Genomic DNA, 12,735 nt, shown 5'->3' with positions numbered 1-12,735 from the left:
TTTTCGCTGCTCTGAATGTAGCCCAGTCTCAGCTAGTCTGGATTAAATTAGAGAGGAGATTTGTGTGAGGTATTGCCTTGAATGCTTCACAAAGAGCTTGATGGCCAGGTCCTGGAGATTATCATAAGTTTCTCAAAAATCCTGCGATGGTTTATGCCAGACAAGCACCTACTTACACTCATCAGACATCTTTCACTTTTAATAGATGCATCCAAAGAGAAAGAAGTGGAAATTGAAGGAAAGGGAGAGATGAATCCCTTTCCCATCTATTCTGTTAAAATGATGCCTCTTGCAGACCCCACCTGGGCATCCCTGGTCCACATTGGTTTCACCAGGGACTGTCAAGCCCACCACCCTGCAGCAATAAAAGCAGTTCTGTTCACTTGCTAAGCCCATTTCTGACCAGGAGGGTGGAGCAGAAGGAATCCTCCTTTGGAGGTGCCTTTGCAGAGCTGGTTTCTCTTTGCTCCATGCATGGACATCCAAGCACACACAAATGGCTTCATCCTCCCAAGGCCCCCAGTGAGGAGGGGTTTGAAGCAGCCACTCCTGACCCACAAACTGATCTTCCTCTGAGGGCCCCACAAAGCCTAGGACACAAGTTATTAACTGTGGCAAATGGATTGCATTAAATTTAATGTGATAAAAGGTAGATTTGCCAGCTGAATGTCTCATCTATAAAACTCAGGCTGTGCTCTGGGTGTTTTTACACCTTTGGAAGGATTCTCTCTGTGGGTGTAATTTCAGCTTGTCCCATAGCTTTATCCTGGCCTAGCAATGGAAGCAGAACTAAAGAGTTAAATGCATTTCTTCCCATACAGCAGGATTTTTCAATCCATTTCACTTTTCCAGCCCCTGCCACTCTGGCTGCTGACTGCAGAGCTGCCAGTTGGTGCTGCCTCCCCCAGTCACTTGGAGCTTGCCCCATGGACCACGAGGTCTTCCCCAGCCAGAGGCTGAGAGCAGCTGCTTGGAGGAATGTGAATGAGCAGAACCAGCCTCTCTCAGGGTCACTGGCCTGGTGTGATGCTCACACACACACCAAGCAATGTGCCACAAGCAACATTTTATTTTTGTTCTGCCTGGCAGTCTCAGTTTCCACTTGTTAAAATTTTTCCTTTGCATTGAGCACTGTGTACAACAAGAAGAGTTGGTTTAAATATTAAAGTGTTAACATTTCCTTTGGTGCCCCTTATCTCCAGCATTTTTAAGTTTTCTTCAGCAGTCATTTGATTGATTCTCAGATTTTTGTACTGCTTTGGACCTTTAAAGCCTGGGAATAAGTCACTGTGTCTGGTTTTTAAATCTTTGAAATCTGAACATTTTTCCTCATGGGCACAGGTGGGTGTGTGTGTGCATACATGTGTGTACCCAGAAAAATGGAGGTATGTGCCTCTCTGGAAATCAAAGCTGGCAAAAGGAGGGTAGCTCTTTCCTCTATAGCACTTAGAAATTTTCCATGATCCCTTTCTGTCTTTTTCAGAGTAGATTTTGCTGCAAAACCAGCCCTCAGAGAAGGGCTGTGGCTTCAGTGTCATTTCTCCTTTCCACCCAGCTCAGCAGCAATGTTTCTGGTCAAGAATGGTGATGGACACAGGGTATCAATCACAGGGGCTCTCATGAGCTTCCCAATAATAAACCAGGCAAAGTTCTGTGGCCCAACCAACACTGCTCAAGGAATTTGAACATCAAGGCACACACTGATCATCAGCTGCTGCATGGTTCTACCAGGTAAAATAACAGGAGTACAAATTGGGAAAGAACCCACCAGGCCTACTCAGAACTTTGCCATACATTTCAAGATGCTGCTGTCAGTGGTCACTGCTGGCAAAGTGACTGGTGAGAAGAGGAAGGAGGTGAAAAGAAAGAGGCAGACAAAAGAAAAGTCGTGAAGAAACAAAGAATACTTTCCAGAGCAAGAGATTACTGAGACAGAAGGGCTGTTTTTGCAGGAAAGAGCAGGTTTTCTTCACAAATGGGATTGAATTGCACCTTTAAGAGATGGGGTGCATTTCTCCACTTGGGAATCCATGGCTTGTTTGCTAGTGAAGAAAGAGGGATGCAACCTGCTTGGTCCTACCAGCAACTCTATCCCAAATAAAAGCAAATCTGAGTAAATTGGGTGAGGATTTTGTTTGCTTTTGTGGGGTTGTTTTGAGTGGAATATGTGCCTTGTTACACATGTGCCTTGTTATCCATGTACGTCATTGCAACTGCTCCTTGGATCCAAAACTGTTTCCAAGCTAAATTTCAGATGAAGAGAAACTCCCAGTGTCCATTTCAAATTAAGGGACAACTTAAGAGACAGATTTTCTGCTACATTTGACATAATATCCATTATGGCCTTGGCAATGTTTTTAGAAGCTGCCACCTCAGTATAATTTCTTAGGTGATAGGAAGGAAGGAAAATCCACTCTGATGCAGGAATGCCGTGAAGGGAGGATTGGGGGAATGGAGAAAAAGAGGCAGTTGTACAAGTTGTGGGTAAACAGAGGATCCAAGCTGGTGAAAAAGAAACTGAGATATAGTAAGAAAGAATGAAATATGTGAAAGAAGATGGGCATCTGGGAAGGCAGGGTAAGAAGTATGATCATGCTGAAGGGTGGAAAAAAAGCAGTGTAAAGGGTGTCTCTGGGGGATAGGCACAGCATGGTGGGAAAAGGGATTTGTCACTTGGGTTTTGGGATGGGCAGACAGACAGGAGGCTGTGGGGAGGAAGGAGACACAGGAAGGGGCACCCAGCAGACCAGGCTGGCCCTCAGGAGGGAGGTGGGGAAGGCACTGCAGGTTGTGGGAGGTGGGGATGGCTGCCAGCCTGCCTGGTGATGGGGTGGCACTGTCAGTGCTGCTGCTGTCAGGGATGGCAGATGACAGGAGCAGGAAATGGGGAATATGGGAGAAGAAAGCACTCTCAGCCCCCACCACTGACACGGGAGGGGTGAGCTCAGCTTCCATCTCTCAGCGTAGCTCCTCAAAATCTGGGGCCATCTGGACACAGTCCTGTCCCTCCTCCAAGCTGTCAGCAGCACCGAGGGATTGCTCTGGCAGCCAGGACTCCCTGGCACATCCAAGAGGCGCCGTGCTCATGGCCAGAAGGGCAGATGGCACCGGCTCCAGCACAGTGCCTTTGCACCACCTGGTGTCCCCTGCAGAGCCAGGTGAGCCTGGCCCTGGGCACAGCCCTGTCACTCAGCCAGGGGCTGCAGAGCCACAGCAGGGCTGGGAGGGGACACCTCAGCACCTTGGAGGATGTGAGCCGTGGTGGCAACGTTCAGGATGGCCACGTGTGGTTCTGGCTGGCTGTGCTGTGCCAGGCTTTGTCACCAGAGCAGCAGCTCGGGATGGGTGACAGAGCAGGGGAGTGAGAGCTTGGCTGGCACAATGTCTGCAAAGGAACAGATCCTTCCAGTGCTCAGTCTTCAACCCCATCTCCTCAGCACTTCTTCTGCCCACAAACTGAAATTTGGGCTGGTGTTTTTGAGTTGCTTCTGCAATGGGTATGGGTAAGAGAAAGTATTGGCTGTTCCTGATCGTGCCCACCTGTACATCAGGGATTATTTTATTCATTAAATGTTTCACTAACCCTCAGCCTTCCCAAGAACAACACAAATTATTTCATTAAATTTGTTTATTACAGCAAATCTGGTAAGGGGCATCTGCAAAGTGAATGCTTTGGGCTAAGAAAGTGATGTGTGTTTTTTTACTTAGAGCTGCAGAAAATAATGCCAAGGATTGCAGCTCTTCTAGAAAAAAACAGACTAGACCAAACCCAACAAACAAACAAACAAACAAACAAACAATTTGAAAATCCTGCCAAAAATCAAGCCTTGTAATAAGGACAGTATAAAATTTTGTATTAGAGAAGGTGACATGGGATGCAAGTGGGGACTGTGAATTGGTGTAAGGGTCAGCTCTCCCTGTCTGGGGAGGGCTGTCTCTCCTGTCACCCCAGGCATTGCCTCCTCACAGATGTTGTTCCTGGGAGAGGGGAGAGGTTGTGGTTGACTTGTCCAACCCTCAGCCCTGACAAACTCTTCTGGCAAAGGAGACTCTGAGAGTTTTAGCTTGAATCCCACATATGCTGGGAAGTAAAGATGCTTTAAAAAATGACATCTATTTCTGTTAAATTGTAAGATTTCTCTAATCTAGGTATGACATTCTGGCCAAAACCTTTGAGGCAGAAATCCTCCCAGAAGAAAAACAAATTGACCCACGGTGAAGATATCCACGGAGTGAAACAGAAAAATAAATAGAAGGTTTGAATACAAGTTTTCTCTGCATGATAAACAGGTTCCCTAAACATTGATTTATTAGTCATTCAGTAAAGACGAGGAGGAAAAAAAAGAATAAAAAAGATTCTGGATTGATACATTTGTAAATGTTTTAAATTTATTTTATCACGTAACATGAACATTTATGCAATGAATTCATACATAAACAAATAATGAAATACCTTTAAACACACAGATAAGTGTGCACACAAAATGCACTTGTAGGAAGCAGAGCCCAGCTTCAAAAACTGATCTCAGACCACACTGGACTGTCCAGCTGTGCCACTTTGCACTGGGACAGCAGTCACTGCATGATTGCACACCCTGCTTTGGAACTGCACTAATTTGGGAAGTAAACGAGTGACCTGAAGTGTGTGACAGCAGCCCCTGTGATGGCCCACCCCAAACTCCTCTTTTGGACAGGGTGAAAAGATGAAACCCTGTGACACTGTAGGCCTGGCACAGATATTTGATAGGATGCTGTAAGTGCAGTGGATGTGGCTCAGGGGAGGCACATAGTAGCTGCAAATATCATTAAAGCAGCTACCAATTTAAAAATGCATAAAATGCAGAGGAAACTAAGCCATGGCAAAACCTGTTAGTGATAAAATTGGAAAGAGAAGCACTGCGTGCCCAGCTGGTTAAATCCTGATGGAGGGCAAAATGGAGTGAAAAATAAACACCAGATTTAGAAGCACACTTGATGAATCTGGCAGACTGCAGGAGCTGGTGCCACTAAGGCTACAGAGATGTCTGTAGCCACATCAGAACTGCCCAGCTCTGCTCAGACCCACACATGATATTGGTGCCCTGCAGGGCCTCAGCCTCCTCCACTGGAGCAGGGAGTGAGCAGTGACCCAGCTCCACCCCTGCTGTCCCTGCTGGCAGAGGGAACTGCACTCAGACCCTCAGAACAGATCCATGCTCATGGAATCACGGAGCCACGGGATCCCAGAGTGGTTTGGGGTGGGAGGGACCATGAAGATCATCTCTTTGCACCCCCTTGCCACGGGCAGGGACACATTTCACCAGCCCAGGGTGCTCCAAGCCCCATCCAACCTGGCCTTGGACACTTCCAGGGATGGGGCAGCCACAGCTGCTCTGTGCCAGGGCCTCACCACCCTCACAGTGGAGAATTTCTTTCTAGTAGCTAATCTAAATCTAACCTATTTCAGTTTAAAACCATCACCATTCATCACTGTGCCCCCCCTAATATCTTGAACATCATTGTATCCCCCCTAAAGATCCAGAGGCAGTTTTGTAATCAACACAAAAAAATTCAGGAGAATAGTATTCATAACCTTCAGTGCTCAACATCCATTGCTTTCAACACAGGAGAAGTTTTTAAAACTTCTTTTATTTTCCTGATTAGCTCCTATGAAGGCAGCTTCTGGGTGTCCAAGCTCTCACGAAAAATCAAAGGAAGCCTGAATGCAAAGCAAAAGCACAGTTGTCACTTTAGTTTACTCATGCTTGTCCCAGAAAATGAAAAGAGGCTTTTTCTCACTTTGTTTTCTTTTTTTAATGCACTTGTGCAACACAGTTGTGTTTGGAGTTAAACTTCTTATTGTCATGTTGGAAACCCAAACTGTGCATGCAAATCTCCTGATGGCTCAGTACCAGACCTATGAGTCTCATTGCAGAGACATCTTTGAAAATTTGGCCTCATTTTGTAGTGACAAAGTGACAGATTCCTCTGGTAAGGAAATTCTGGTGAGCAGAGTGCCTGGAGGTTTGGCTAATTTTCTAGGATTGCAATTTGGGTTTTAATGACAGTAGCTTAGTTTTCCCTCAAACCAGCGATCAAAATAGAGCTCTGCTTTTGGAGAAAACCAAATCCACAAAGATACAAAAGTAGATTTATCCCATCTGACTGGTGCTCCAAAGCTCCCAACTAAGCCTGTGTTCCCCTTGTCACATTTCCTCTGCTAGAACCTGGGTCTGGTTTTTTAGCTCTAACATTGTTTTGAGCTGCCAGGATTCTTGGGAAGCTCATTTTCATCCTGTTTACTTCGGAAATTAATTGGGATTTCTGTCTCACACTGATCCTGAGCATACACCTTGTCTTCTCCTCTTAGGCTCTCATTTTAGGACCCAGTGGGATGGGTGGGATGGTTTCCCTTCTGCCACCCTCAGCTTGTGCTGCTCTGCCACACAAAAGGGAAGCCTTGGGCCAGGATCAGGTCCACCAACTCCTTCATGTGTTCAAAGACACCTTTTTGTGATAGAAATTCTTCTCAAGCCCTTGCCAATTAAGCTCAGTTTAATAACTCTGACCATTTATGTGACATATTTCATCTTGGAAGAGCTAATAAAACCAGAAATTACTGTTCACAGTGCTCCCAAGAGGCAGATCATCATTATCACATCATCACATCCCTTTGACAGGGAAACTGAGGCAATGTGTTTTTAGGACAACGGAGTGGAGTCTTTGCCAAACCACCCAGGGGAGTTCAGTGCTCTGCAGTCTCCCATGTGGGACAAAATCTTCTTCTGCTGGGTATAAAGGGAGAATCTCCTGGCATTCCTCATCAGGAAGATGCAAAGGTGAAAAAGGGTCATGGAAATGATGTCTGTGCATCTTCCAATTCTCTGCTGGGCATTTGAACTTAAAATGCCAGCAATGCTCTTCTCCTTTGCTCTCAAGAGGAAAGCTATATCTGGAGTAGGGCAGCATGCCTTAATTTGAGAAATTTAATGCCTTCGAAGCATTACCAAAGCACAATTAGCAAATAAAAAAACCCCAGACGTCAAGGCAGGAGACCTGAGTATGTAGTTCAAACATCAAAGGAATATTACCTGTGCTTTCATCTCCCTTTCCTCTTGTGAGTCAAAGATACAACATATTACTGCATATTTTAAGCATTTTCTGTTTTGAAAGCTGAAATGTCAGTGTAATTACCCCAATGGTAATTTCTGTTGTGCTGCTCCAGGCTGGTGCTTCAGCAGAATCTCCCAGTTTTCACATGATTATCTCCATCTCTGCCTTTGATAGGTTTGTGTCCAATTCACTCTGGATTTGAACTGGTTGACATTCTTTGAAAATCTCCTCTGAATGCTGCCAATGAGGTATGGTGCTGACTCTTGTGGGGCATTTTTGATGTCCTTCTTTCACCTGGTTCCCCCATCCTCTTTCCCAAGTGCAGGATCACCTGGTTGCACTGAAACCCGCAGTTCAGAGCAATCTGTAATGTAACCACCTGGAACAGAACATAACTTTTACCTTTTTCTTCTTGTTCCGTCTTTCTTCCTTTAGAATAAACTTCGCAGTTGAGGATTATTGACCAATCTGCTTGAAAAAGACAACATGAAGAACATCCTTTATGGTCCATCTTGTGGTAAAACACGGGTATTTCTTTGCTCATTTGAATGTCAGTGGATTATTTATGCTGGTGCAATGTTTTCAAGAGATAAAATACTCCCCACTGTGCTACATGCAAATCTCTGCAATGTAAACATAAATAGTTGTTGCACATGCATAATCAAAGGCATTTTTTTATAATTATTGTTGGATAGTTCAGTCCTCTAATAGCATCATCTGGTGTAAATCAGTGTAGCTCTACTGAAGCCTGCAAAGCCCCTACTGATTTGTACCAGATGGGGCTCAAACTCTTCACTCTAAGTTTAGTCCTTCTTAAAAAAAAATTAAAAATGGAGAGAGAAAGCCTTGGTAGTCCTTGAAAATGAAGTTCTTTGTTCATTCATGGGAAGCTGGTAAAGCAAGAATGGCAGGGACTTTTCTTGATCCATACTCAGCCCTTATCTAGGGAGAGCATTTCTGCCATGAAGGGAAGCAGGAGGTTCTGTGCCAAGTGAGCTCTTGGCCCCTCTGCTCAGACTGCTGCAAAGATTTGCCAGATAATGTAATTTATAACGTGAACTCCTTTCTGCCAAGATTTGGCCCAAGACCACCAGCTCTTTAGCATGACACTGCCAGATGCTAAGAATTTTCAGTTGTTCAGAGCCTGTGCTGCATTTTGAGACACCTAAAGGTGAAGGGCTGGAAATCTGGTTTTCTGTCCCCAGAGCGATCTTGTTTCACTGTCATTCAGCATTATCTTTGTACACAGCACAAAGAACTTTCTAAAGCTACTTTGACACCTGATTTGACTCCAGCTGAAGACAGCAACCTCAATTTTAATCCTTCTGGTGTTCTGTAGAAAACTGTGCTCCGGGTTAATATAAAAGACAATATTCAGTGGCATCTATTTTCACAAATTAATTTAGACTACAACATTCAAATAGCTGCTAGTGGAAGCTGCCCATGCAGATTTCAATGCTATAAATATACAGTTATTTCCAAATCATCAACAATGTCTTAACTGCTGTACACAGTGTTTTATCAACAGACACAAAGTTAACTTTGCTTGCATAAAAAGAGGTGGAAAATTAGGAGTTTGCTCCCCCTCTTTTGAATGCCGACAGCAAAAATATCCACTAAATACCAAATATTACCTATTAATGATAGATTGGAGGAGAGAGTTTTGACAGAAGTGAAGAGTACACATATACTGCATAGATTTACCCACCTTTCAAACAACTTAAAGTCTGCATTACTGTGCCCAGCTCTTTCAGGTTTACCTGTCAGATTTTTTTTTCCCCTTGTGTTTTCCATTTTTTTGACAAGATCCTCCAAAACAGTTGCTGTTATTCCTGTACAGGCTTGACGTGGACATAAACTTTTTTGCAAGAAGCCTGAGCTACTGTTAGCAGCTCTTGAAGAGCTCCAAGTCCGACGTGGGTTTAATTTGTGGTGAGTGCCATGGCAGAAATGTCTAACAATATAAGTCTGTTGGACATGTCGTCTGGGCTGTCACGTTCAATTTGCACATGACCTCCTGGCCAAAAAATGGGAAAGAAGTGGTAGAATGTGGGACTGAAAGCTTATATTATTGCTTTGACAGCTTCACTCATCTAGAAGTAATGCAAAATGCAATTTATATTTATACTCTCTGACCTTCTGTACAGAGAGTGAAACTATCTAATGATGGGCCATGGTAGCAGAGAAAGAAACAGATCTCAATACAGCTGGAATTTGTCTACATTTTTTTTTTTTTTTTTGCTTTTCAACCATTCAATTACAGTCAAAAGATAAATGAAACATGAAGAGTGCCTTGGTTAGGTAGTGACACAATTATTTTATAGTGAGTAGGTTCTGGCTCTGAGCCTTGGCAAAGGTTGCCATGCACACCTTGTTTCACTAGATACAGATAATCTGCCTGCTCCCACCAGACAAATCCCCTCTGCTTGGAGGTGTGTCCTTCTGCCCATCACAGGAGGAGAAGAAAGACACCTCAGTGCCACTGTTCCCCTGCATTTCAATCTCCTCCAGAAAGGCTGATGCTCTAATCCTATTAACCACGACAAACGGGACGTGAGGCATTTCTGTGGAAAACAGGCGGACAGGAAGAATCTGCCACGTTCTTCTCATCTGAGGAGCAGCACACGGGTTTGTGTCCTCCCAGGGAAAAGAAATAAATGCAGCAGCCTTGGATTCTGACAGTAAGCACCAGGTGACACCTGAGGATCCTTAACAAAACACCCCAGAGTTGGTACCGTAGTGCTGCAGCTCAGCATCCTTCAGAGGAGTTCACTGCAGCCACCACTGCTGAGTTTGGCTCCAAGATTCAGCCTCCAGCTGCATCTGTTTCTGCCCTCTCATCCAAAGGAGACACGGGATCTGAAGGAAAACTTATTTGCAGGGATGAGCATTAAGAGGAGATGACAAACACAGAAAACACAAAGTGTGGGGTTTATGCATCTCGGGGTGTTTTGGACAATGACATCAGTTTGAACTCATCTCTTCACTCCATTGATCCATCCTGCTTTAAACAGGAGTCTGTCCAAAGCCCACTGACCTCAGCAGAGAGAGTTTTATAAATGGTTGCAGGCTGTGAAACAGGTTTAGAAATCAGATGGTCATATAAACCAATTACTTGTTTTCTGTTGTTATTGTTTTCTTGTGGTTTGCCATGTTTTTCTCTTGTACATTGAATTAATAAAAATCACTGGATAAAGATTTCAACTGATATCCAACTTTCTCCATGGAATTTTTTTAAAAAATATATGTGTTGACAATAATAAACCATTAAACTGATGGTCACTATAAGTTAATATGTCATAAAAGAATAAAGATGCTGAAACAAAGGCTATGAGAAGGTCATGTTTCATAAATAAATACAATAAGATGAGATAACTAAGACAAAATAGTTCAATGATGAGAGGCTGAGTGAAGATTAATATGCAATTTATCTTTCTTTTGGTTTGTTTCCCAGTGAGAAAGAGCAGTTTGTCCAAACTATTAGCTATCCTACTGGTTAAAAAATTCTTACCTCTGCACCTTTTGGAGCAGACTATGATTATATTTATTAAATTATTTGGAAATTTGTTATCTAGCTGATTTGTGGAGCTTCTTTCCCTGGTCCCTGCAGGCTGGTGCACTCTCCTGGCTTTCCAGGGTGTAATGTTTCAGCCCATGGGCTTGAACCTTGGGCCACACATGAGGACTGGGAGCCCTGGGGTGACTCCCTGGGGGCGAGGGCAGCTCTCAGGATGACCACGGCTGTGTGAGGGGCACTTTGCAGCATGAACCTCACAGTTGGTGCACATGGTTAAATCAATACCCACCTCCCCAGGGCTCCCCCAGCCACAGAGCGCTGCAGCCCCACCAGGGGGATCTAACCAGGGGGATCTGCTTCCTTTCCGTTCTTTTTTTTCCCCCAAGTGGACAGCTAGAATAAAAAAACATGAGTTAAAATAACCAAAACACCTCCAGAGGTCCAAAAACTTGTCTAGGTCTGACTCCTGCTGGTGCCACCACAGGCTTTGCCCTTGGCAGAAGGAGGAGAGGGATGAGGCCCCTGATTTGGGTGGGAGGGAGAGGAACAGCCCCAGGAAATTGCAAGGTTGCTTTTGCAACCTCTTGCCCAGCAGCTGGTACAGCGAGAAGCGCCTCCCCTCACACACTGCACAGATCTTTTCCAGCTGAGTCACTAAATCAGGAAAAAATGGAGCAGTTGAGCTGGCATTTTGGAGGACTGATTTGGAGGGGGGTGGGAGGAAGAAATCCCCCTCCTTTGTCTGTAGTGTTTTTATTTTTTTTTTTCCACCAAGCTGCTGGAGTGAAGCAGTTAATAGTGATTTTTTTTTTTCCATCATTTTTAATCCACAACCCTGCCCTGTACCTGCCCTTATAATCCCCTAGCATGTGCTGGTGACATCACATGGCCATCAGCTCCCAGCTCCATCCCTGTGACTGTCATTAACTGTTGCAAGCAAATGAAAAATGACTGGGAGACTTGGTGGCTCCCACCAGTGACCTTGGGTATTATTAGAATGACCTCGCTTTGGCTGGACCATAAAAAAAAAAAGAAAAACCTTTCTTGATATCATCACTGGGGCTGACTGAGGCTGTTTGCAGCGAGGAGCAGGGAAAGGAGTGGAGAAAGCCATTAAAGAAAGCAAAGTAAATGTTATGCAAAGATGCAGTGGCCATAAATACTTGATCAGAGGCACAGCCCCAGCAGCAGCCCCACAGCCTGACCCCGTGCCAGGACACGCTGGGCTGTGCTGGGGTTACAGAGCACCTTGCTGGGAGTATTTTTTAACCAACCTCCTCTTTGTGATTTGTTTGCTTGGGCTTGAAAGGAAAATAAATCACGTGTAACCACTTAAGGGCTTATTGGCCTCTCACACCTTATATTCTGACATGCTTTTCTGGTCCTACACACAACTCTGTGAGCAGAGGAGGGGGCAGACCGGGCAGGATGGACATTTTTTTGTGCAGCACAACACAAGGAAAACGTGGTTTTATGTCTCTATGTAGATACATCTCTCTGTGCAAACACATGTGTACAGTGCATGCTTATTAATGTGCATATGTATGTAAGCATAAATACACAGCACTTATAGATATTCATATTTATGGTGGTGCATTATTCTCAATGCACAGGCATGTGGACATAAAAGGAAAAAATATTCATTGCATGTGTCTGATGTTGCCTTCTATATAATATATAATAGTATATATATATATATAATATAGAATAGTGTATATCTATCTGTATCATATAATGGTACTCTGGAGACATCAGCAGTAAAAATAAAGAATTCAAATAAGAGTAAACATTAAAAAGAATGACAATGACAGTGAGAATAAGAATAATTCACATTTCTGGGCTGGGCCATGAGGATGTTCTGGTGTTCGGTGCCCTCCCTGGCAGGGACCTGCAGGCTCCCCCAGGGCAGGGGTTGCCCAGGAGCCCCAGCTCTGGTCCCAGTGCGGTGCGGGGTGACCACGCCAGGCTGCAATGTTCCACCCGGGAGGGCACCGCCTGCCCTGGGGGTGCCTCTCTGTGAAATAGTTAAAGCCCTGGGGGCACACAGAAGAGATCCTCCCGCCGCTGTCCTGCCCGGCTCCTCCGCTGTCAGCTGGAAATGGATCTGATGCCCTCTGGACTTTAAC

At 44.6% G+C, this 12,735-nt stretch overlaps 1 long non-coding RNA gene across 1 annotated transcript in view; it reads left to right on the top strand.

Annotated features, from left to right (window-relative positions):
* Nucleotides 1–7,660, top strand: part of LOC139596763 (uncharacterized) — a 32,214-nt gene extending 24,554 nt beyond the window's left edge. Inside the window, exons 2-4 of the long non-coding RNA XR_011681444.1 lie at nucleotides 4,150–4,256; nucleotides 7,267–7,340; nucleotides 7,528–7,660. This is a non-coding gene — a long non-coding RNA (uncharacterized lncRNA). The remainder of the gene's footprint in view (nucleotides 1–4,149; nucleotides 4,257–7,266; nucleotides 7,341–7,527) is intronic.
* Nucleotides 7,661–12,735: the final 5,075 nt, after the last annotated feature.

Source organism: Agelaius tricolor, unplaced genomic scaffold, assembly GCF_023055355.1.
Source record: "Agelaius tricolor isolate 1412-34295 unplaced genomic scaffold, bAgeTri1.0.p SCAF_16, whole genome shotgun sequence".
Lineage (NCBI taxonomy): Eukaryota > Metazoa > Chordata > Aves > Passeriformes > Icteridae > Agelaius > Agelaius tricolor.
The sequence above is the reverse complement of the archived record's forward strand: the minus strand, read 5'-3'. Positions and strand labels throughout refer to the sequence as shown.